The sequence below is a fragment of the Canis aureus genome, chromosome 27 (assembly GCF_053574225.1).
Source record: "Canis aureus isolate CA01 chromosome 27, VMU_Caureus_v.1.0, whole genome shotgun sequence".
In the NCBI taxonomy this organism is placed as follows: Eukaryota; Metazoa; Chordata; class Mammalia; order Carnivora; family Canidae; genus Canis; species Canis aureus.
The window spans coordinates 29,600,582-29,627,185 of record NC_135637.1 but is presented as its reverse complement, the minus strand read 5'-3'; the positions used below and the strand labels follow the sequence as shown (position 1 = coordinate 29,627,185).

Genomic DNA, 26,604 nt, shown 5'->3' with positions numbered 1-26,604 from the left:
AAAAGCAGGACCCATCTATTTGCTGTCTACAAGAGACTCATTTTATTTTATTTTTATTTTTATTTATTTATGATAGTCACACACAGAGAGAGAGAGAGAGAGATAGGCAGAGACACAGGCAGAGGGAGAAGCAGGCTCCATGCACCGGGGCCCCGACGTGGGATTCGATCCCGGGTCTCCAGGATCGCGCCCTGGGCCAAAGGCAGGCGCCAAACCACTGCGCCACCCAGGGATCCTGAGACTCATTTTAGACAGAAGGACACCTACAATCAGAAAATAAAAGGTTGGAGAACCAGTTACCATTCGAATGGTCCTCAAAAGAAAGCAGGGGTAGCCATCCTTATATCAGATAAACTAAAATTTACCCCGAAGACTGTAGTGAGAGATGAAGAGGGACACTATCTCATACTTAAAGGATCCATCCAACAAGAGGACTTAACAATCCTGAATATATATGCCCCGAATGTGGGAGCTGCCAAATATTTAAACCAATTAATAACCAAAGTGAAGAAATACTTAGATAATAATACACTTATACTTGGTGACTTCAATCCAGCTCTTTCTACCCTCGATAGGTCTTCTAAGCACAACATTTCCAAAGAAACGATAGCTTTATTTTTTTTTTTATTTTTTTTTTTGAAACGATAGCTTTAAATGATACACTGGAGTAGATGGATTTCACAGATATCTACAGAACTTTACATCCAAACTCAAATGAATACACATTCTTCTCAAGTGCACATGGAAATTTCTCCAGAATAGACCACATACTGGGTCACAAATTGGGAATGAACCAATACCAAAAGATTGGGATCGTTCCCTGCATATTCTCAGACCATAATGCCTTGAAATTAGAAATAAATCACAACACGAAGTTTGGAAGGACGTCAAACACGTGGAGGTTAAGGACAATTCTGCTAAAAGATGAAAGGGTCAATCAGGAAGTTAAGGAAGAATTAAAAAGATTCATGGAAACTAATGAGAATGAAGATACAACCATTCAAAATCTTTGGGATGCAGCAAAAGCAGTCCTAAGGGGAAAATGCATCGCAATACAAGCATCCATTCAAAAACTGGAAAGAACTCAAATGCAAAAGCTAACCTTACACCTAAAGGAGCTAGAGAAAAAACAGTAGATTGACCCCACGCCCAGCAGAAGAAGTGAATTAATTAAAATTCGAGCAGAACTCAACCAAATCGAGACCAGAAGAACTGTGGAACAGATCAACAGAACCAGGAGTTGGTTCTTTGAAAGAATTAATAAGATAGATAAACCATTAGCCAACCTTATTAAAAAGAAGAGAGAGGAGACTCAAATTAATAAAATCATGAATGAGAAAGGAGAGATCACTACCAACACCAAGGAAATACACACGATTTTAAAAACATAATATGAACCGCTATACGCCAATAAACTAGGCAATCTAGAAGAAATGGACGCATTCCTGGAAAGCCACAAACTACCAAAACTGGAACAGGAAGAAATAGAAAGTCTGAACAGGCCAATAACCAGGGAGGAAATTGAAGCAGTCATCAAAAACCTCCCAAAACACAAGAGTCCAGGGCCAGATGGCTTCCCAGAGGAATTCTATCAAACGTTTAAAGAAGAAATCATCCCTATTCTACTAAAGCTGTTTGAAAAGATAGAAAGAGATGGAGTACTTCCAAATTCGTTCTATGAGGCCAGCATCACCCTAATTCCAAAACCAGACAAAGACCCCACCAAAAAGGAGAATTACAGACCAATATCCCTGATGAACATGGATGCAAAAATTCTCAACAGATACTAGCCAACAGGATCCAACAGTACATTAAGAAAATTATTCACCACGACCAAGTAGGATTTATCCCCGGGACACAAGGTTGGTTCAACACTCGTAAAACAATCAATGTGATTTATCATATCAGTAAGAGAAAAACCAAGCACCATATGATCCTCTCATTAGAGGCAGAGAAAGCGTTTGACAAAATACAGCATCCATTCCTGATCAAAACTCTTCAGAGTGTAGGGATAGAGGGAACTTTCCTCGACATCTTAAAAGCCGTCTACGAAAAGCCCACTGCAAATATCATTCTCAATGGGGAAGCACTGGGAGCTTTTCCCCTAAGATCAGGAACAAGACAAGGATGTCCACTCTAACCACTGCTATTCAACATAGTATTGGAAGTCCTAGCCTCAGCCATCAGGCAACAAAAAGACATTAAAAGAAGAAGTCAAACTCTCCCTCTTTGCTGATGACATGATACTCTACATAGAAAACCCAAAAGCCTCCACCCCAAGATTGATAGAACTCATACAGCAATGTGGTAGCGTGGCAGGATACAAAATCAATGCCCAGAAATCAATGGCATTTCTATACACTAACAATGAGGCTGAAGAAAGGGCAGCCGCGGTGACACAGCATTTTAGCGCCGCCTACAGCCCGGGGTGTGATCCTGGAGACCCAGGATCGAGTCCCGCGTTGGACTTCCTGCATGGAGCCTGCTTCTCCCTCTGCCTGCCTCTCTCTCTCTCTCTCTCTCTGTCTCATGAATAAATAAATAAATGTTAAAAAAATGAGGCTGAAGAAAGAGAAATTAAGGAGTCAATCCCATTTACAATTGCACCCAAAAGCATAAGATACCTAGGAATAAACCTCACCAAAGACGTAAAGGATCTATACGCTAAAAACTATAGAACACTTCTGAAAGAAATTGAGGAAGACACAAAGACATGGAAAAATTCCATGCTCATGGATTGGCAGAATTAATATTGTGAAAATGTCAATGTTACCCAGGGCAATTTAAACGTTTAATGCAATCCCTATCAAAATACCTTGGACTTTCTTCAGAGAGTTAGAACAAATTATTTTAAGATTTGTGTGGAATCAGAAAAGACCCCGAACAGCCAGGGGAATTTTAAAAAAGAAAACCATATCTGGGGGCATCACAATGCCAGATTTCAGGTTGTACTACAAAGCTGTGGTCATCAAGACAGTGTGGTACTGGCACAAAAACAGACACATAGATCAGTGGAACAGAATAGAGAATCCAGAAGTGGACCCTGAACTTTATGGGCAACTAATATTCGATAAAGGAGGAAAGACTATCCATTGGAAGAAAGACAGTCTCTTCAATAAATGGTGCTGGGAAAATTGGACATCCACATGCAGAAGAATGAAACTAGACCACTCTCTTTCACCATACACAAAGATAAACTCAAAATGGATGAAAGATCTAAATGTGAGACAAGATTCCATCAAAATCCTAGAGAAGAACACAGGCAACACCCTTTTTGAACTCAGCCACAGTACCTTCTTGCAAGATAAAAGACAAGTTGATGGCAAAGAGGGAAACTGAGGAAAAAAAGACAAACAATTTTAAGATCATGAGGATAGATTAAGGGAAATAAATGACAACCTGAGGAAGAAAAACCTATATTTAATTGGGGTTCCTGAGGGTGCCGAAAGGGACAGAGGTCCAAAATATGTATTTGAACAAATCATAGCTGAAAACTTTCCTCTCACAGAGGAAGACATAGACATGGCCAACATGCACATGAGAAAATGCTCTGCATCACTTGCCATCAGGGAAATACAAATCAAAACCACAATGAGATACCACCTCACACCAGTGAGAATGGGGAAAATTAACAAGGCAGGAAACCACAAATGTTGGAGAGGATGCGCAGAAAAGGGAACACTCTTGCACTGTTGGGGGAATGTGAAATGGTGCAGCCACTCTGGAAAGCCGTGTGGAGGTTCCTCAAAGAGTTAAAAATAGATCTGCCCTATGACCCAGCAATTGCACTGTTGGAGATTTACCCCAAAGATACAGATGCAATGAAACGCTGGGACACCTGCACCCCGATGATTCTAGCAGCAATGTCCACGATAGTCAAACTGTGGAAGGAGCCTTTGTGTCCTTGAAAGTTGAATGGATAAAGAAGATGTGGTTTATGTATACAATGGAATAATCCTCAGCCATTAGATATGACAATTACTCACGATTGGCTTCAACGTGGATGGAACTGGAGGGTATTATGCTGAGTGAAGTAAGTCAATCCAAAACTCCAGTAAAAAGAAAACAAAAAAAAACAAAAAACAAAAACAAAAACAAAAAAAACTCCAGTAAAAAATACACAAAAATAAACAAAAACGGGAGTTTAAAACACAAATACATTTCTGTGAGAACATGTGGAACTCATGCTTCTAATTCCCCAGAGATGGAACCGCTTCTGAGAATCTGACCTGGACATGTCAATGGGGAGGGAACTGGTGAGCCTGGAAACCAGCTGGGCTCTCAGGGCTTTGGGCCTTGCTGAGGTGTGTGTCCTGTAACAAGGAGGGGGCGCTGAGGGACCGCCCTGTGGTCCCTACAGGGCTGCTCAGTGAGGACCCTTCACTCAGGGTGCCTGGGCCTGAGAACTGGGTTATGAGCTTCCTGATGGGGACTCATCATCTGTGTCCCCTCTGGCCTGGCAGTCTCCTCTGAGGACCTGTGTGTGGTCCCAGCAGGTGCTTCCATCCAGGGCTCTCCCCAGGGCTGAAGCCACCTCCATCCTCCTCAGAGTGTGGTGTGAGTAGAGCTCCAGGATCAGGGCCCAGGGAGGGGCTGGGCAGTCAGTGGGTGGAGCCCATGTGCAAGGACAGGCTCTCCTGTGGCAGAGGGGGGAGACGAGGAGATCTGGGGCAGCCCAGGCCACAGAGGGGACCAGATCTTTAATGTTCTTTCTACTCTGTCAGTGCACAGGTCAGGACTGACCTCAGGGACACAGAGCCACTGTCAGCCTACGTCTGCTGGTCTAGCTTAGAGGTTTGAGGAAATTCAGTCTGGCCCCTGATCGATCACCTGTGAATGTGTCTGCAGGTTTCCCGTCCCAGCCTGTGCTGACCCAGCCGCCCTCCGTCTCTGCATCCCTGGGAACAACAGCCAGACTCACCTGCACCCTGAGCAGCAGCTGCAGCGGTGGCCATATGCTCGTTCCAGCATGCAAGAGGCCTCCTGAGTACCTGCTGATGGTCTACTGAGACTCACCAGGGCCCTGGGGTCCCCAGCCTCTTCTCTGGCTCCAAGGACACCTTGGCCAATGCAGGGCTCCTGCTCATCTCTGGGCTGCAGCCTGAGAATGAGGCTGACTGTCACTGTGCTACAGACCATGGCAGTGGGAACAGCTCCCAATACTCACAGCGTCTCAGATACGGAGGATGTGAGACAAAGACCTCTGGACCCACAGACATAGTCCGGAGCTACTTTTCAAAGAATCTTACCCAGAGATACATGCAGGGGCACATATATGTAGGAAGGTCTGGGTTCTTTTTAATATTCTTTTTATTTATTTATTTATGAGCGACATGGAGAGAGAGGCAGAGACATAGGCAGAGGGAGAAACAGGTTCCCTGCTGGGAACATGATGCAGGACTCCATCCCTGGACCTGGCATCACAATCTGAGCCAAAGACAGATGCTCAATCACTGAGGCACCCAGCTGCCCCAAAGGTCATGTTTCAGAAGATGAAAGAGAAAAACTAAGGATATGCCTGCAAGGTGACACGTCATAGGACATCCGAGGAAGACAGGAAGAAATGAGAGGTCAGAGTCCAGCTGCACACCCCCTTGGGGTCTGGAGAAGATGGACAGGGATAAATACTGTTTCTGCAACTGAACTTGCTGCCCAGCAAATATTCATCCACAGTCAGTTCTATCATCTCATTCCATGAAGTGTGACCTTTGTCACTCCTGATGTATCCATGGCTGATGCACTGTCAATAACCTGGTCCTGGACAGCCTCCTCTCTCTGAACCAGACACACGTGAATTTGGACAAGCTCCTGCAGACTCTCCCTGACAACATCCCCACCCACTCCCTCCTCTTCTCCCCTCTGCGCTCCTGTCCCTCAGGCTTGTCTCTCCCTCTGGTTCTTCAGGTCTGAACTCTGTCTCCACCTCAGGATTTCAGAGAAAATCAGAAATGATCTTGCTGAAGTTGCCAGTCCCTAGGGTCCATCTGTGGGGAAGAATGACCAGAAATTGGGGCTGCATGTGACACCCTACATTCTCCTTCTTGTTTCTGTCACTCGGCAGCACCTGCACGTCTGATTCAGAGCTGTTCTCATTTGAGTCCTCACTGCCTGGATCAATCCTCTGTCAGGGAGAAGGGCTTTGAGACACAGGCCTTGAAATCTGGGTACCAGGACCTGAGATAAAGGGCAATCTCCCGTGTTTTTGGGCTTCTCCATCCATTCAAATGTTAGACTAATCTGTGCTCACCTGCTGTCCTTGGTGTCACAATCTCCAGAAGACACAATCCCTAGTAACAGGGAACTCAAGTTACTGAGGTGCTGTGACCTGGGTAGCCAGGATGTGCTCTGAATACCTGTTCCTTGGGACAAAGCTGATCCTCAGGATTCCTAGGGAGAGTCTCCGTCCCCACGGGTAGCTCTGCCCCTCACCATTTCTGGGATCCAATCGGCACCTGAGGCTGATCAGTACGTTGATTCTTGGACCCCAGCCTCAGGGCTGCTCCACCGGAGATCAAGGCCCCTGGGGATGTGGGACTCACACTCCCTATGCTCTCAGGGCTGGGCTGTCACTCCCTGAGTCTCAACAGGGACACGTAAGCTAGGCTGGACCTCTGCTAAATAATCTTTCCAAGTCAGGACCACAGAGTCTGTGACCTCAGGGACATGGTTCCTTCATCTCCACTCTCCACCACTCACAGGTGACCTATGATAGAAACTCTGGGTCCAGGTGGCTTTTGCCAATAGATCTTCATTATGTTGAGTGAAATAATTCAATCAGAGAAGGACAAATATTATATGGTCTCATTCATTTGGGGAATATAAAAATTAGTGAAAGGCAATAAAGGGAAAGGAGAGAAAATGAGTGAAAATATCAGTGAGGATGACAAAACATGAGAGACTCCTAACTCTGGGATACGAACAAGGGGTAGTGGAAAGGGAGGTGGGTGGGGGATAGGGGTGATTGGGTGATAGGCACTGAGGGGGGATGAGCACTGGGTGTATATGTTGGCAAATCGAACTCCAATAAATAAACAAACAAACAAAAAAACAAAAAGAACATTATTCTCCTACTCATGCATGGCTGAATGAGTAATTGCTCTGTCCTGACATGCTGGACCCAGGCCCCAGCTGTGCCCACCCCAGATTGTAGTTGGACCCTGAATTGCTCATCATAGAAGCTGGTCTATATTTGCGAATTCCCCATTCAGATGGCTGTAAAGTTCATACAACTGGGTCCTCATGGGGGCTCATGGGCACTACTTCAGGCTTTCCTACCTGCACGATCAGACGCATGATATAATCATAAGGTTAAAAAAAGAGACAAATGATTTTATAAAATGTTTTTAAATGTCTATTTAAATGAAAGCCAAAGTCATTCCTTTTTTAAAAAACATTTTATTTACTTATTCATTAGACACATAGAGAGAGAGAGGCAGAGACACAGTCAGAGGGTGAAGCACTGTCCCCTCAGGGAACCTGATGTAGGTCTCGATCCCAAGACCCTAGAATCATGACCTGAGCCATTGGCAGATGCTCAATCACTGAGCCACCAGGTGCAACTGCACTGAGGTTTTAACTGCAACTTCCATCGTTATTCTCCATGCAGTCCACACAGATCTGAAAACAATGTCCTAGTGATTCCACCTACATCTTCACAGTGACATCGTCAGTGAGACTTAATCAGTGTATTTGGGAAGGATTTCTAAAAAAGAACATTCATCCAACTACAAGTGCAGAGAAATAGGGAGATGGAGCAGCAGGCTCCCTGCAGGAAGCCGGTTGTGGGACTTGATCCCAGGACTCCAGGATCATGACCTGAGACAAAGACGGACGCTTAACGAGTGAGCCACCCAGGCGTCCCTCACACAGAGAAATGAGAGTGTAGCCTAAAATCTATGCTGCAAGGTGGGAGACCATGTGCGTGGACACATGTCCTGATCATAGGAGGAGAGTGGGTAGAGATCTGGGGACAGGACCTGAGTCCTATGGCCAACTGATCCCCAGGTCATGCAGGGTGAGGTGGTGTCAGGATGCCAGAAGGTGATTGAGGCATATTTATGAGGTGTCAGGCTTGATCAGAGCTGGGAACACCACCTAGCACTGACTGTGGCCTCTTCTCAGGTCTCACAGTTGGGACCTCCCTAACCACACCTCAGCCCCACATAGCCCCTCCTCTACTTACCCCCCTGACATCCTAAGCAGAGGGACCTGACCCAGGGCCAGGGAGGGGTCAGAGATCTGGGGTCTCATTTGCATGGGAGGGCCCCTCCCCCTCTCAGAGGATGAAGAGGGGAAGGGAGAGACGAGGGGAGGCTCTGCTCAGCTGAGGGGCCACTGAAGACAGGATCAGTGATGACCTCCACCATGGGCTGGTCCCCTCTCCTCCTCACCCTCCTGACTCACTGCACAGGTGACTGGATGTGGGACAGAGGAGGGGCTCTTGGAGGGCATGTGGGGTCCTGCATCTTCCTCTTGTATCCAGCATCACCCTCTCTGTGTCTCTGCCTCTTGCAGGGTTCTGGGCCCAGTCTGTGCTGACTCAGCCTCCCTCAGTGTTCAGGTCCCTGGGCCAGAGGGTCACCATCTCCTGCACTGGAAGCAGCTCCAACGTCGGTAGAGGTTATGTGAACTGGTACCAACAGCTCCTGGGAACAGGCCCAAGAACCCTCATATATGGTAGTAGTAACCGACCCTCAGGGGTCCCCAATCGATTCTCTGGCTCCAGGTCAGGCAGCACAGCCACTCTGACAATCTCTGGGTTCCAGGCTGAGGATGAGGCTGATTATTACTGCTCATCCTGGGACAGCAGTCTCAGTGCTCTCACAGTGCTCCAGGTCTGTGGGGAAGTGAGACAAAGACCCACTTACCCATCTGCAAAGTGAGTGAGCACCCCAGCAGCTGCCTGCTTAGGCTCCCCCTGGGTTTCTGCTCATTCTTCAGTTGATACCCTAGGCCCAGGTGCATCTGGGGGACCCTCCTGGGAATGGAGACTCCTTCACGTCTCTGACCTCAGAGTCACTCAGAGTAGCCCATTGTACACAGAAGGTGTCAAATGAAAGAGACAGTTTTGTCCTCAGGATCAGGGACAGGTTCTTTTAGGCTAGTGTACATTCACTTTTCATCTTCTGATTTCTCAGTAAATGAAACACCCTTAGGTCGTGAAGCTATCATAGTCCTTCAGCCCCATCCCTGTTCTGCTGATGCACATGTCACATCTTTTTGCAGCTGGGATCATTATTGCCTTAGCTTCAACCAAATGACTAGTTTTCCTTATTATTTGTTGATTGCATGGATCACATAAATCAATGCCACAATCAAAATTATAAAAGGTATAAAAAAAAGCTTTCCAGAGAAAAACCACCATGTGCTTGCTTATGGAAACTTTATGCATAATCAGCAACCATGAAAGCAATAAAAAAAATTTACACACTGATTTTTATACCAGCTGTTTATAAAATGATCAGACTTGATGTAATGAAGATGTCCTCAAACATGATGTATATTAATAGAGGGTGATATTAGTCAATATTTAAAGAAAATAAGTTCTCAAGTCCTAAAATATTCATAAGTATTAACTGCACATTTCTTTGGAAGAACATACCACTGGCTACACTCCACATCATTGGAATCTCATTGTATTTTGGAAGAGATGGGAATCTAGAGGTCCTAAGGAGGCCAGGTATTGACAGCAGGGGGAGGAAGGAGGAGGGTGAGTGTGTGAGGTGACTGCATTCCTGGTGATGTCACTCTCCTACAGGGCCCATTGAGGGTGGCCACACCACTGCTGTGTTGTCACAGCTCAGTAAACTCTACCCCAGAGCGACAGCACCTTTGTACAGACAGAGAAGGTCATCTAGGAGTCTGGGATCCATGATGGAGCTGACAGGGTGACATCATCCCATCCACTGCTCAAGGAGGTGTGACCCCCTGTCCTTGAAAGGGGGAGGACAGGAGGGAGGGGTTCTGAGGGAGTTTGAACAGGCAGTTAGAAAAGGGAGCAAAGAAACTTCACATGAGCCCCTTAGTCCAGATGTCAGAGTGTGTCCCCAGGGCGGGGGGGTCAGGCATTGTGATGTGTCAGAGCCGTGCCTGGAATTGAACCACAACCTCCGTGGTCACAGAGGGTGGGATCCAGCGTTGTCCCTTCAGGAACAGAAGGACTTGTGTAGTGAGGGTCTCAGCCTCTCCATAACCAATGTCAAGGTCGGATCTGCCCTTGTGGATCTGGTGATGACTGTAAGAGGTCCTTCAGCTACAACACAGGAAACTTTGAAAAATAGAGCTTGGTCATCTATAAACCTGTAATTATAGCACACACCTGGGGCCACAGACAGAGGAGATCATAGAGACAGAGCGAGCCTGTGGCCTCCCCACCAGGAGTGTGGACAGAGGCTCCGCTGACAGAGAAGGAGCTGGGGTGAGACACAGAGAGAGACCAGGCTTCAGGGACCCATAGTGGAGTCCATGGGGTCAGCATCCCTGATGTCCTTGTCCATGTGCTCCCTGCCCTGGGGATCGTGCTGACCCTGAGCCTCACTCTGATCCTGGAGAAGCAGTGGAGCAGTGGGGACAGTTGGAGACAGTCCCCAGGGAGGAGCCACAGCAGGTGATTCTGAGCCATTTGGGTTCATGAGGTGCAGCCTTAGGAAGGCTGGGTGTGACTTGGTTATGGCCTGTCTTCCATGCAGAAGGGGTCAGGACCCAGAGCACGGGAGGCAGGGGGCTCTGCTCTGAGTTCCTGTCCCCTCATCAGTCAGGGGGTACCCAGGCTGGGGCAGCAGGGGACTGGGGCTCTTCCCCTGGGGTCCATGGGGTGCTGGCCCTAGAAGGCAGTTCCTGCGTGTGTCTAGGTCCAGGGCCCACCTGCTGTCAGCTCCAGGCCCCCACAGCTCAGGAGGATCCTCCAGGGCCCCTCCATGACCAAAATCAGGGAGAGGAATTTGGGGTGGAATTGTTGACCAGGATATATTCTCCTCCTCCCAGTTGCAGAAGGGATGAGAGAGAGCCCCCAGCTCTGCCTCCCTGTGCTTGAGGTCCTGGGGATGTGCAGGTGGGTGCAGAAGTTAGGGTTCATCTCCACCCCCACTTCATTGTGCCCACTGTCCCAGGTACTGCAGCCTGACCTTGGACATTCAACTCATGCTCCTCCCTGAATTCTCCTCCCCCTGGGGTGAGAAGGTCTGCAAACATCCCCCTAACAAATGCTCACTCCCCTCAGCCTTGCCTGCACATTCCTGTGGGGTTCCAGGGACACTGCCTCCAGGACTCCTGTCCCCCTGCTGCACCTGGGGAGGAGGCTCTGGGTCTGTCCCAGGCTACTGTCCCCCCTTCCCAGTCACACCCACCTTGGGGCCTGCTCACCAGGCCTGCACACCAGCCTCAGGCCATGGGCCTTGCTCCTGCTGCTCAAGGTCTGGGGCCCCCATTTCTGAGCTAGGAATTCAGTGTTTGTGCTCCTTCCCCAGATCTTCTACTCCTTCATGAACAGAGAATCCTCTCCCTGCCTGAGGCTCCCCTGCACTGACAGCAGCACCCTCTCAGGGGCCTGTCATAGTAGAGACCCTGGTTCACACAATCCTTTTCCTCCTTCTCTCCCTGCCTTCCTCCTGCTACATAGGCCTGAAAGGCCCCTGGGAGCACAGCTGCTTGCATCCCCACCTGCTGTGTCCCTGCCTCAGTTGCTCTGCCCTGACAACTTGATATCTTCAGTCTTGCCCTGTCCTCTCTGCCCACCCATCCAGGGAGGAGATCCCCAAATGAGGGGATCTCACCAGGGAGGTGACCCAAATGTCACCAGGTGCTGGTGCTTCTGTGAAATCACTGCCTTCCATCCTGGTTTGAGGATCCTTATGCCCTGCTTTGATTTTCTCTTCTATGACTCTTTGTGCAGGACACGGTTACTCCTCTCTTGAGATGAACTTGAAAGGCGGTCCTCTGAGGAGCTCCCGAAATGTCCCACAGGTGGGATAGGCTTAGTCTTTTGCATGACTTTTATTTTGTAGACATTCCCACAGTCACAGGAGTGATTATAGCTGGATGACTGTTCCCTCCATGTGGGAAGCTCTCAGCCACAGACAGTGTATCCATGTTCCTTGCATCAGACCCCACATGCTGCTTCATACAGTCTTTCGTGTCACAGGTGAGTGCTGGTGACACAACTCTGGATGTTAACCTCAGGACACTGAGGACCCTGAGTGGGACATGTAACCAGCAGGTGGCATTGTGAATGTCCTGGGTCCAGCAGGGAGACCCTCCCAGCTGGGGGAGGCCCTGGACCTCAGGGCTGGGCAGAGGCTGAGACCCCAGCACCCTGGTGCCCTCAGGGCCTGGCAGAGACTCCTGGGCAGTGTTCTGTGGGGTTCCCACAGCTGCTTCCTCCACCCATCCCTGTTTCCCACTCTGAACAGAGCCTGTTCTCAGCCTTTTTGTCCTCAGGTCCTACCTCTGATCCTGAATCACTAATCAAGTAGAGTCTGAGAGTCGGGCAGAAGGTGCAAAGATGCATAAAAAGCACTTTCATTTCTCTGGGTCAGCAGTGAGATATGACACTCCTGGGACAGGCCAGTCCCACTGTGGTGGCAGGGTCTTCAGAAACATGGGGTAGATACCTGTCCTCCTGTTCCTGTCTCTTTGGTCAGGTAGAGACAAAATCTGACTTCTGGGGGAGCTTCCAAGATGTTAACAGCCCCCACAACTGAGAAGCTTCTGGCAAAATGCTCTGTCACTCATGCATGTCCGTGTTTGTAGGTACCCTGTCCCAGCCTCTGCTACTCAGCCACCCCCGCCTCTGTGTCTCCAGGCACTAAAGCCAGATTCACCTGCACCCTGCGTAACACGAAAAGAGAGGTAGGACACAGGAAGAGGGAGAAGCAGTGTCCCTGCAGGGAGCACGATGTGGGACTGGATCCAAGGGCCCAAGGATCATGCCCTGAGACAAAGGCAGATGCTCATCCACCGAGCCACCCAGGAATCCCAACAAAGACTTTAAAAACAAAAATCTCGGACTTTCTCCTCTTGTCTCTCCTTTACTACACACACTACATGTTTCACATATCATACTATTGTCTTTTTTTAAATAATAAATGTATTTTTTATTGGTGTTCAATTTACCAACATACAGAATAACACCCAGTGCTCATCCTGTCAAGTGCCCCCCTCAGTGCCTGTCACCCATTCACCCCCACCCGCACCCTCCTCCCCTTCCACCACCCCTAGTTCTTTCCCAGAGTTAGGAGTCTTTATGTTCTGTCTCCCTTTCTGATATTTCCCACACATTTCTTCTCTCTTTATGTATACAATGGAATATTACTCAGCCATTAGAAATGACAAATACCCACCATGTGCTTCATACGATTGTCTTAAATCCTACGTTTTTTTATTTTTTTGTTTTTTATTTTTATTTTTTATTTTTATTTTTTTTTATTCTCAAAAATGTGAACTTTTATTCTTGGTAGATCCCCAATGCCTCTGTAATCCAGAACCCTTATATACCTGAACTCTAGGGTTTTACAAATCAATCAATCAAACATTGGATAAAAAACTGAAACACAGAACAAAGGAAGAATAATGAGTCATTAACAATATGCCAGAGATTCTAAAGGCCCCCGAACCTATGTAACTCATAACTCATTCTTCAGAATACAGCCACCACCTCCTACCAAGTCTCTCTGACTTTCCCAACCCAAATCTCATTTTTCCTACCCCTTGATCACATATTTTGTTACTTCCTTCCTTAATATACTCACCACCACATTTCACTTTGTGGTAGTCCTTCAATATCAGCTCTAGAGCCCTTTAATTCCATGACCACCACAGCAATCTTGGGTTAGTTCCTTTGTTACATTCCTACGTTTTTTTAGGTTTTGTTTTGTTTTCTCTTTTTTCTTCTTTTCTCCAAAACCAGAAATTCTGTGGGATGTGGTACCTACTGGGTGTTCTACAATGTATGTCAATGCAGCACTTAATTTCTCTGTCCAGAGATTGTGTAACATGCACAGGATCAGAGCTCAGTCCCTGGACACGGCTACCTTCTTTGATCCCAACAGGAAGGAATAGCTTACCTTCTGTCCAACTTGGGTAGGAATCAGGAGTTCTCATGATTCCCTCCTCAGATTTGATTAACTTTGTAGAGCAGCTCACAGAACTCTGGGAAACTCTTTCTTCTGTTTGCCAGTCCATTAAAGGATCTGATAAATGAGATAGGTGAACAGCCAGGTGGAGAGACACCTAGGGCTAAATCTGGGAGTGACTTATGTGTAGTAGCTTCTCTGCCTGTGAAGTTAGGATGTATCACGCTCCTGGAATGGATGTGCCTACCCTCTTGGATCTCATTCCCTCTTTCTCAAGGATGAGGCTACACAGGTGTATTTTCCCAGCCTCATACCAGGGCTTGATCTCTCTAGGGACCAGCCCCATCTCTCTAGGGAGCCACCCAGGAGCCCACACAGAGAGCCTTCATTCAAACAAAGATGCTCCCAGTGCTCTTGTCACTTAAGAATTGATGATGGATTCAGGAGCCAGGAACCAGGGGTAGTCTTGACTGTAATTTCTAAGATCTCACAATAAGATGTCTCAATTGAAAATGGCGCCAAGACAGTCAGGCTCATACCCACATCTCATGCCATAAAATCTGACTCTTGTGTGACTGAGGACACAACCATAGCCCGTATGTTAACAACCACCTTGGTCACAGACAGAATTTCAAAGTCTAAAATAGCTGTCCATGATCCTTATTGTTAACTGTTTGAAGAAATGAATAAATGGTGGAAGAAGGGACACATCCCAGTATAGAGCTTTCAAGTAACAGGTGCATGCAGTTAGCACTGTGGGATGTTAGGAATGATCTCCCCTCATAAAGTGTGGACAAAGTCACCAAATCAAGAAGAGTCTGAAAAAGTGTCACAGTGAGAGATGCTTAAGGAGACTTCAGAACTAAATGTTGCAAAGAATCCTGAACTGGATCTGAGAAAATCAAAGGGAGATAAGGAAAGCATGCCTAGGAGAAACATGTTTACTACTGCATTATATTCTGAAGATATTGGATTCTTACTGAAGATCCTGGATTCCTTACGAAAGTTCCAACAAGGGATGCCTGGGTGGCTCATCAGATGAGTGTCTGGCTTCGGCTCAGGGTGTGCTCTTGCAGTCCCAGGACCCAGTCCCACATCAGGATCCCTGCATGGAGCCTGCTTCTCTCTCTGCCTGTGTCTCTGCCTCTCTCTCTCTCTCTCTCTCCCTCTGACTTTTATAAATAAATGAAATCTTAAAAGAAAGAAAGTTCAAACATGAAATCTGGGGATACTCCCTGAGTTCATACAGTTATATTTGCATGTGACTTTGAGGAAATGCAAATTTCTGTTCAGGGATAACCAGGTAGTCAACATATCTGAGTAGGAATTTAAAATAAATACTGGTCTTGCCAGGATATAGAAAATACCCAATGAGAAATTAAGGTGGGGAAATAACAAAAGGAGCAAATGATAAAACCTGGCACAAAAATCCCAACAAGAAATATATGACACAGTTATGCACAAACACCCACTTTACTCAGAGAAACCTATGACTACAGAGAAAAAAGATAATATTATTCACCAGTAAATGTTGAGTCTATATGATTAAATCACTTTCTTATATCACAAAGTCTATCTGAATCTAAGGATGTGATCTATTACATATCTTGCAAATTTTTACCAAACTGTGATCTTTGAATCATGGAGCATTTTCAATCCTAGAATATGTTCATTTTATTCTGATGTCTTGAAGAACCCTTACAGGACATTCAAACAGGGTAAATAACAAAAGCCTGTAAACTGTCCCCTGGCAAGTGGCATCCAGCATGGCACTATGTGTCCTTCAGCTTTTTCTAGAATCTCATGTGGGAGTCACCGGCCTTTCAGTTGTTATGCTGAAGGGTAAACACAAATGTGCCATTTATTTTGCCCAATGATAATAGTGTTTTTCTTAATAATAAATTTATTTTTTATTGGTGATCAATACGCCACCATAGAGAATAATACCCAGTGCTCATCCTGTCAAGTGCCCCCCTCAGTGCCTGTCACTCATTGACCCCCACCCCCAGCCCTCCTCCCCATTCCACCACCCCTAGTTCTTTCCCAGAGTTAGGAGTCCTTATGTTCTGTCTCCCTTTCTGATATTTCCCACACATTTTTACTCCCTTCCCTTATATTGCCTTTAATTATTATTTTTATTCCCCAAATGAATGAGAATATAATGTTTGTCCTTCAATTGTCTAATTTCACTCAGCATAATACCCTCCAGTTCCATCCACGTTGAAGCAAATGGTGGGTATTTGTTATTTCTAATGGCTGAGTAGTATTGCATTGTATACATAAACCACATCTTCTTTATCCATTCATCTTTTGATGGACACCAAGGCTCCTTCCACTGTTTCACAATTGTGAACATTGCTGCTATAAACATCAGGGTGCAGGTGTCCGAGCGATTCATTGCATCTATATCTTTGGGGTAAATTCCCAACAGTGCAATTGCTGGGTCGTAGGGAAGGTCTATTTTTAACACTCTGAGGAACCTCCACACAGTTTTCCAGAGCGACTGCACCATTTCACATTCCCACCAACAGTGTAAGAGGGTTCCCTTTTCTCTACATCCTCTCCAACCTTTGTGGTTTCCTGCCTTGTTAATTTTCCCCATTCTCACTGGTGTGAGGTGGTATCTCATTGTGGTTTTGATTTGTATTTCCCTGATGGCAAGTGATTCAGAGCATTTTCTTTTTTTTTAATATTTTTTTTTATTTATTTATGACAGTCACACAGAGATAGAGAGAGAGAGAGGCAGAGACACAGGCAGAGGGAGAAGCAGGCTCCATGCACCGGGAGTCCGATGTGGGATTCGATCCCGGGTCTCCAGGATCGCGCCCTGGGCCAAAGGCAGGCGCCAAACCGCTGCGCCACCCAGGGATCCCTCAGAGCATTTTCTAATGTGCATGTTGGCAATGTCTATGTCTTCCTCTGTGAGATTTCTCTTCATGCCTTTTGCTCATTTCATGATTGGATTGTTTGTTTCTTTGGTGTTGAGTTTAATAAGTTCTTTATAGATCATGGAAACTAGCACTTTATCTGATACGTCATTTGCAAATATCTTCTCCCATTCTGTCGGTTGTTTTTTAGTTTTGTTGACTGTATCCTTTGCTGTGCAAAAGCTTCTTATCTTGATGAAGTCCCAATAGTTCATTTTTGCTTTTGTTTCTTTTGCCTTCGTGGATGTATCTTGCAAGAAGGTACTGTGGCTGAGTTCAAAAAGGGTGTTGCCTGTATTCTCCTCTAGGATTTTGATGGACTCTTGTCTCACATTTAGATCTTTCATCCATTTTGAGTTTATCTTTGTGTATGGTGAAAGAGAGTGGTCTAGTTTCATTCTTCTGCATGTGGATGTCCAATTTTCCCAGCACCATCTATTGAAGAGACTGTCTTTCTTCCAGTGGGTAGTCTTTCCTCCTTTATAGAATATTAGTTGCCCATAAAGTTGACGGTCCACTTCTGGGTTCTCTATTCTGTTCCATTGACCTATGTGTTTTTTTTGTGCCAGTACCACACTGTCTTAAAGACCACAGCTTTGTAGTACAACCTGAAATCTGGCATTGCGATGCCCCCGCTATGGTTTTCTTTTTTAAAATTCCCCTGGCTATTCAGGGTCTTTTCTGATTCCACACAAATCTTAAAATAATTTGTTCTAACTCTCTGAAGAAGGCCCATGGTATTTTGTTTTGTTTTTTGTTTTTTGTTTTTTTAATAATAAAATTATTTTTTATTGGTGTTCAATTTTCCAACATACAGAATAACACCCAGTGCTCATCCGGTCAAGTGCCCCCCTCAGTGCACATCACCCATTCACCCCCAACCCCCACCATCCTCTCCTTCCACCACCCCTAGTTCATTTCCCAGAGTTCGGAGTCTTTATGTTCTGTCTCACTCTCTGATACTTCCCACACATTTCTTCTCCCTTCCCTTATATTCCCTTTCACTATTATTTATATTCCCCAAATGAATGAGAACATATAATGTTTGTACTTCTCCGATTGACTTACTTCACTCAGCATAATACCCTCCAGTTCCATCCACGTTGAAGCAAATGGTGGATATTTGTCATTTCTAATGGCTGAGTAATATTCCATTGTATACATAAACCACACCTTCTTTATCCCTTCATCTTTTGATGGACACTGAGGCTCCATCTATTGAAGAGACTGTCTTTCTTCCAGTGGATAGTCTTCCCTCCTTTTTCAAATATTAGTTGACCATAAAGTTCAGGGTCCACTTCTGGGTTCTCTATTCTGTTTCACTGATCTATGTGTCTGTTTTTGTGCCAGTACCACACTGTCTTGATGACCACAGCTTTGTAGTACTACCTGAAATCTGTCATTGTGATTCCCCCAGATATGGTTTTCTTTTGTAAAATTCCCCTGGCTATTCGGGGTCTTTTCTGATTCCACACAAATCTTAAAAGAATTTGCTCTAACTCTCTGAAGAAAGTCTATGGTATTTTTATAGGGATTGCATTAAACGTGTAAATTTCCCTGGGTAACAGAGACACTTTCAAAATATTAATTCTGCCAATCCATGAGCATGGAATATTTTTCCATCTCTTTGTGTCTTCCTCAATTTCTTTCAGAAGTGTTCTATAATTTATAGGGTATAGATCCTTTACGTCTTTGGTGAGGTTTATTCCTAGGTATCTTAGGCTTTTGGGTGCAATTGTAAATGGGAATGACTCCTTAATTTCTCTTTCTTCAGTCTCATTGTTAGTGTCTAGAAATGCCATTGATTTCTGGGCATTGATTTTGTATCCTGCCACGCTACCAAATTGCTGTATGACTTCTATCAATCTTGGGGTAGAGGCTTTTGGGTTTTCTATGTAGAGTATCATGTCATCGGCGAAAGGGAGAGTTTGATTTCTTTTTTGCCAATTTCAATGCCTTTAAAGTCTTTTTGTTGTCTGATTGCTGAGGCTAGGTCTTCAAGTACTATGTTGAATAGCAGTGGTGAGAGTGGACATCCCTGTCTTGTTCCTGATCTTAGGGGAAAGGCTCTCAGTGCTTTCTTCTTGAGAATTATATTTGCTGTGGGCTTTTCATCGATGGCTTTTAAGATGTTGAGGAATGTTCCCTTTATCCTTGCACTCTGAAGAGTTTTGATCAAGAATGGATGCTGTATTTTGTCAAATGCTTTCTCTGCATCCAATGAGAGGATCATAAGTTTCTTGGTTTTTCTCTTGCTGATATGATGAATCACATTGATTGTTTTACGGGTGTTGAACCAGCCTTGTGTCCCAGGTATAAATCCTACTTGGTCATGGTGAATAATTTTCTTAATGTACTGTTGGATCCTATTGGCTAGTATCTTGTTGAGAATTTTTGCATCCATGTTCATCAGGGATATTGGTCTGTAATTCTCCTTTTTGGCGGGGTCTTTGTCTGGCTTTGGAATTAAGGTGATGCTGGCTTCATAGAACGAATTTGGAAGTACTCCATCTCTTTCTATCTTTCCAAACAGCTTTAGGAGAATAGGTATGGTTTCTTCTTTAAACGTTTGATAAAATTCCCCTGGGAAGCCATCTGGCCCTGGACTCTTGTGTTTTGGGAGGTTTTTGATGACTGCTTCAATTTCCTCCCTGGTTATTGGCCTGTTCAGGTTTTCTATTTCTTCCTGTTCCAGTTTTGGTAGTTTGTGGCTTTCCAGGAATGCGTCCATTTCTTCTAGACTGCCTAATTTATTGGCGTATAGCTGTTCATAATATGTTTTTAAAATCGTTTGTATTTCCTTGGTGTTGGTAGTGATCTCTCCTTTCTCATTCATGATTTTATTAATTTGAGTCTTCTCTCTCTTCTTTTTAATAAGGCTGGCTAATGCTTTATCTATCTTATTAATTCTTTCAAGGAACCAACTCCTGGTTCTGTTGATCTGTTCCACAGTTCTTCTGGTCTCGATTTCTTTGAGTTCTGCTTGAATCTTTATTAACTCCCTTCTTCTCTTGGGTGTAGGATCTATTTGCTGTTTTTTCTCTAGCTCCTTTATGTGTAAGGTTAGCTTTTGTATTTGAGTTCTTTCCAGTTTTTGAATGGATGCTTGTATTGCGATGCATTTTCCCCTTAGGACTGCTTTTGCTGCATCCCAAAGATTTTGAATGGTTGTATCTTCATTCTCATTAGTTTCCATGAATCTTTTTAATTCTTCCTTAATTTCCTGGTTGACCCTTTCATCTTTTAGCAGGATGGCCCTTAACCTCCACGTGTTTGAGGTCCTTCCAACCTCTTGTTGTGATTTAGTTCTAATTTCAAGGCATTATGGTCTGAGAATATGCAGGGGACAATCCCAATCTTTTGGTATCGGTTCAGACCCGATTTGTGACCCAATATGTGGTCTATTCTGGAGAAAGTTCCATGTGCGCTTGAGAAGAATGTGTATTCAGTTGAGTTTGGATGTAAAGTTCTGTAGATATCTGTGAAATCCATCTGGTCCAGTGTATCATTTAAAGCTCTCGTTTCTTTGGAGATGTTGTGCTTAGAAGACCTATCGAGTATAGAAAGAGCTGGATTGAAGTCACCAACTATAAGTGTATTATTATCTAAGTATTGCTTCACTTTGGTTAATAATTGATTTATATATTTGGCAGCTCCCACATTCGGGGCATATATATTGAGGATTGTTAAGTCCTCTTGTTGAATAGATCCTTTAAGTATGATATAGTGTCCCTCTTCATCTCTCACTACAGTCTTTGGGGTAAATTTTAGTTTATCTGATATAAGGATGGCTACCCCTGCTTTCTTTTGAGGACCATTCGAATGGTAAATGGTTCTCCAACCTTTTATTTTCAGGCTGTAGGTGTCCTTCTGTCTAAAACGAGTCTCTTGTAGACAGCAAACAGATGGGTCCTGCTTTTTTATCCAGTCTGAAAACCTGCGCCTTTTGATGGGGTCATTAAGCCCGTTCACATTCAGAGTTACTATTGAGAGATATGAGTTTAGTGTCATCATGATAATATTCAGTCCTTGTTTTTGTGGACTGTTCCACTGAACTTCTTCTTAAAGGGGAATTTTAAGAGTCCCCCTTAAAATTTCTGGCAGAGCTGGTTTGGAGGTCACATATTCTTTTAGTTGCTGCCTGTCTTGGAAGCTCTTTATCTCTCCTTCCATTTTGAATGAGAGCCTTGCTGGATAAAGTATTCTTGGTTGCATGTTCTTCTCATTTAGGACGCTGAATATATCCTGCCAGCCCTTTCTGGCCTGCCAGGTCTCTGTGGAGAGGTCTGCTGTTACCCTAATACTCCTCCCCATAAAAGTCAGGGATTTCTTGTCTCTTGCTGCTTTAAGGATCTTCTCTTTATCTTTGGAATTTGCAAGCTTCACTATTAGATGTCGAGGTGTTGAACGGTTTTTATTGATTTTAGGGGGGGATCTATTTCCTGGATCTGAATGCCTGTTTCTCTTCCCAGATTAGGAAAGTTTTCAGCTAGAATTTGTTCAAATACATATTCTGGCCCTCTGTCCCTTTCGGCGCCCTCGGGAACCCCAATTAAATGGAGGTTTTTCTTTCTCAGGCTGTCGTTTATTTCCCTTAATCTATCTTCATGGTCTTTTAATTGTTTGTCTCTTTTTTCCTCGGTTTCCCTCTTTGCTATCAACTTGTCTTCTATGTCACTCACTCGTTCTTCCACCTCGTTAACCCTCGTCGTTAGGACTTCTAGTTTGGATTGCATCTCATTCAATTGATTTTTAATTTCTGCCTGATTAGCTTTAAATTCTGCAGTCATGAAGTCTCTTGAGTCCTTTATGCTTTTTTCTAGAGCCACCAGTAGCTGTATAATAGTGCTTCTGAATTGGCTTTCTGACATTGAATTGTAATCCAGATTTTGTAACTCTGTGGGAGAGAGGACTGTTTCTGATTCTTTCTTTTGAGGTGAGGTTTTCCTTCTAGTCATTTTGCTCAGTGCAGAGTGGCCAAAAGCAAGTTGTATTGGGAAAAAGAGAAAAAGAGAGGAGAGAAAGAAGGAAAGAAAAGAGAAAGAGAAAAAAATAGGGAAGAAAAAAAACAAAAAGAAAAAAAAAGAAGAAGAAAAAGAGAAAGAAAAAGAAAGGAGAAAAAAAACGGGGGTGGGGGAAGGAAACAAATCAAAAAGCAAACCAAAACAAAACAAAACAAAAAAAAGAAAAAGAAAAAAAAAAGAACCACGGGGGAGTATCTTCTGATTCTGTGAACTTTAAGTCCCTTGGCTTCTCCTGGAAGTTGTCCGTCTAGCTGGTCTTCTGGGGGAGGGGCCTGTTGTGCTGATTTTCATGTGTTAGCAGTTGGGGGAGCTGCTCTGCCCCCCACCTGGTGCAGGGCTCAGTGGGGGTTGTTTACCCCTTGAGGCCGCAGGAGGAACAGCCCCAGTGGCGGGGCAGCTCTGGGAACCTGGATTCAGCTCCGGCAGGAACTCCGTCTGCAGGGCCTGGAGGCTCCGGGGCGGGGCCGCTGATCTGCTCAGCTGGGGCAGGAGCATCCTTGCTGTCCTGGGCCCTCCCGGCCTCGCCTGTCCCGGGGGAGGCCGGATCCTGGGCTGTGTCGGCGCCCTGTGCTCCGGAGCCTGCGCTGTTGGATTCGCGCTCCCGGGCCGCACAACCCCCTCCGCGGAGCTGCCCCCGAGCTCCTCCGAGCTGCTCCTGGAACTGCGCAGCCCCCTCCGCACGGAGCCTCTTCCTCTGCCCGAGCCCCCCCGAGCTGCTCTCGGGGCCGTGCAGCCCCCTCCGCCGAGCTGCCGCCCGAGCCCCTCCAGCTGCTCCTGGTCCCGCCGGGTCCCGCAGTGCGCGCTGCAGCCCTTAGGGAGCTCGGCGCACTCTCCTGGGCGCGCAGTTGCTCTGTTACTGTCCCCGGGAGCCCGAGGGCATCCCCGCCCTCCTGTGTCCTGCTCCAACTCCCTGCGGGCCCCTTTCCGCCCGGGAAGGTCGGTGCAGCTCCTGCTTCTCCGGGAAGGGGCTCTCCTGTCCTTGGGACACTCGCCCCGGCCTCAGCCCGGCTCCTCGCGGGGCCCCTCCCCCTTGGAGGCCTTTGTTTCTTTATCTCTTCCCCCCCCCCCCGTCTTCCTACCCTGATAGATGCGCGAACTCTTCTCACTGTAGCATTCCAGCTGGTCTCTCTTTAAATCTCAGGCCGAATTCATAGATTTTCAGGATAATTTGACGGTTTTCTAGGTAATTTGGTGGAGACAGGTGATTTGGGGACCCTACTCTTCCGCCATCTTGCTCCTCCCTCCTGGAGACCAAGATTTAGGTCAAAAGTAAGTCTTATCCAATATCATGCCAAATAATGGACATGACAGGGAATATCAGTTGTGAAGAAAGGTATCAACCCATCTCAGCTAAGGTTCCAGAGCTCAGGGAATGACCAGGAAATCCAGGGACACAGGAGTGGGTATCCAAGGGAGTGTTGTGCCCAAGATTGCGAATCCGAGAAAACCACCAAGGAGCCGACACTGATGCAAGTACATGAGGATTTATTAACAAGTTTGAGCTTGGGTCCAAGTATACCTGACACAGCACAGCAGGGACTTGGACCCTGAGGGGGGTTACAGCTGGGTTTTTATGGGCTGGTCTAGGGGATTTTCAGAAGGGGTGGAGGAATTTCTTAAGCTCTGTTTACTTTCCAATACGGGACTTTCTGTTTCTGTCAAGGGCATTCTGAGCTCTGTTCTCACTCTGATATGGGACTCTCTGTCAAGGGTGTTCTGAGGTTTTTCCTGTAAAGTTCAGCTCTTATTTACAGGAGCCTGAGATGGCTATACTTGTGCTAATGCTAAACTTGAGGTGGAATGACGTGAATTTTCTCAGCCTCCACAGGGAGGGCGGCAGGAAACTAACTGGATTGCTGGTGGCAGAGGCTGGACTTCTGCTCTTCTTGGCAACCCCTTCTCACTGACACCACCTTGAGTGAGAAGCTATTTGCTCCTGCACTCAGACTGACCAGGCCTGTATCAAGAGACAAGTAAGACAGGGAGAGATTGTCATAAAACCTCTACATGGCCTTTAGCAGCAGTGTTGGAGGAAGGTAGAACTTGAGATGGTGGGGGACTTAGGTGGGGACAAGCAAGGAGGGAGTCAGACAGGAGTGGAGGGGAGACATGTATCTTACTTCACCAAGTAGCAGTAGTTCTCGGGGACAAGGTAGTTCAAGCCAAGTGAGCAACACTGATAATAATTCTTCCTCAACCTGGAACCCAGTGGTAAGGTGGCCATGCTGACAAACCAGTGGCAGAAGAGCAGGCTGTAGCCTGGAAGCTCAGTCAAGACTGTGCTAGCTCACACCTCAGGGCTTCTCCCGGAGAGCTCTTACTATAGTAACATCCGTTTCACTGCTTTTCCCTCCGCAAAAGGGGATTTCTACATTTGAGTCTTCACAACAGATTCATGTACACAGGGATTTGCAGCAAATACACAGATTCCTCCTCCCCACACATCCAGGCCATCCCCCCGCTACCCACCAATTTTGCAAAGCTCCACAGTGTACCAGGGGAGAGGAGGCCACAAGCAGGCACTGGGGGATCAGGAACAGGCCTTCACGAGGATGCCCATGGTCCTGAGTGGTGTCAGCTGTAGCAAGTCACATCCACAGGACTACTTCACCCAGTGTCCCTGGAGTAGGTTCAGGTTTTTACAACATTTCAGAACCCCAAATCCCCCATGCCTAACCACATCACTAATGTCACAAATGTGCCTCAAGTACACAGCTCTGTGCCTGGAATTCCTCCTGGGCCTGGTTCTCCCACAGCATCTCACATCCTAGTACCTCATCCTTGGGACTCAGTGAGCCATGGCCATTCCTAAGAAAAGGGGCCTGGGGGGGACGAGGAGGTCTCTGCTCTGATGGTTGGAAAGGCAGAGACTAGCTGAGGAGATCTTTCAACCTGCTGTGATGGGCCCAGTGCTCTGACTATTAAGTAGACATGCTTTGGGAAGAGAAAAGAACCACCCAGTCAACAGGCTCTAATTTTCCAGTTGGATCACTAGGAATATTTTTTATCTTTTCCTTGCCAGTTTTTATTTCTTCTGAGAGTTCAAAAAGGTGGAATTATAAATTAGGAGGAAGGACACGGTGATCCAGAATCTACTTCCAGTAAAATCAGTGTGTATTCCCATTCTGTTAAATTGGGGGACAGACACATTCGAAGGCCGTAGGCAGGCTGAGGTGTTGCCCCACATCCTCCTATGTGTGTCCCTGTGACCAGGACCACTGTGCCAGATTGTACAGTAAGAGTCAGCCTTATCCTCAGGCTGCAGCTCAGAGATGAGGAGGAGCCTGCATCTGCCTAGGTGTCATTGGATCAAGAGTAGGGCTGGAGACCTCGAAGCCTGGCACATTTAAGGAGCTGCTCAGAGGGGGGCCTTTCACATTCATCTCAAGAGAGGAGTAACCGTGGTCTGCACAAAGAGTCATACAAGAAAAAAAATCAAAAGAAGTTATGAAGATCTTCAAATTCAGATGAGAGTCAGTAACTTCACAGGAGCAAGACCACCTGGTGATGATGGGTCAGGGTAACAGGAGGGTGGACAGAACAGGGCAGGATTGAAGAAACTCTGCGCTCAAGGCAGAGCAAATGAGGAAGGAACATAGCAGGTGGCGATGCAGGGGGCTGTGCTTCCAGGATCCCCTCAGGCCTGTGCAGGAAGAAGAAGGGGGAGAGAAGGGAGAAGAGGATGGTGAGAACAGGGGTCTCTGCTTTGATGGGCCCTACAGAGGATGCTGCTGTCACTGCAGGGAGGGCTCAGGGAGGGAGATGTTTCTCTGTGCCTGAAGGAGTGGAAGATCTGGGAAAGGAGCACAAACTGATTTCCCAGCTCAGCATTGGTGGACCCTGACCTTGAGCAGCAGCATCAGTGCCCACAGCTCGAGGCTGGTGTGCAGGCCTGGTAAGCAGACCTGGAGTGGATGTGCTGTGTAGCAGGTCAGGAGCATGAGACTGAACTTTGGGCCCCCTCTCCAGGTGCAGGATGGGGGACAGGAGTCTGGAGGCAGCATCCCTCAGTCCAGGCTGTCTCCCAAGGCTTTCCCTGCAGTGTCTTTGCAGTGTGTTGCGTAGTGGATCCTGCCTTCTGCTGTGGGTCTCCAGGGATGAGCCATGTGTCTGATGAGGTGAGACATGCCCCTCTTTGTCTCCCCCATGAGATTGTTCCAAGGAGGGCTGAGGACAGTGAGCATGTGTTAGGGGGGATGTTTGCAGACCTTCACACCCGATGGGGAGGAGGAGTCATGGAGAAGCATGAGCTGAATGTCCAAGATCAGGCTGCAGTGCCCAGGACATCAGGTATCATGAAGAAGTAGGGATGGTGAAAAACACCAAACTTTGCATCCTCTTGCAACCCCCCCAGGACCCCAGCCACAGGGAGGCAAAGCTGGGGGGTCTCTCTCATCCCTTCATCCCCTGGGGGAGGAGCACTGCATTCTGGTGACTGCTCAAAACCCCCACTACCTCTTCTTGATGTCTGTCATCTGTAGGACCCATCTAAGGTCTGGGAGTCACGGGCTGATAGCAGGTAGGCCCTGGATCTAGGCACATGCAGGGGCTGCCTTCCCAGCTGAAAGGATCCAATGGACCCCT

At 46.4% G+C, this 26,604-nt stretch overlaps 1 long non-coding RNA gene and 1 pseudogene across 2 annotated transcripts in view; one reads left to right on the top strand and one right to left on the bottom strand.

Moving 5' to 3' along the window:
• Positions 1 to 26,604, bottom strand: part of LOC144299429 (immunoglobulin lambda variable 1-47 pseudogene) — a 365,984-nt pseudogene that overhangs the window by 292,745 nt on the left and 46,635 nt on the right. The gene's annotated exons all lie outside the window — the stretch shown is intronic.
• On the top strand, positions 10,136 to 13,073 carry LOC144299533 (uncharacterized). The gene is made up of 3 exons (XR_013366237.1): positions 10,136 to 10,606; positions 12,003 to 12,139; positions 12,748 to 13,073. It is a non-coding gene; the product is annotated as an uncharacterized LOC144299533 (long non-coding RNA).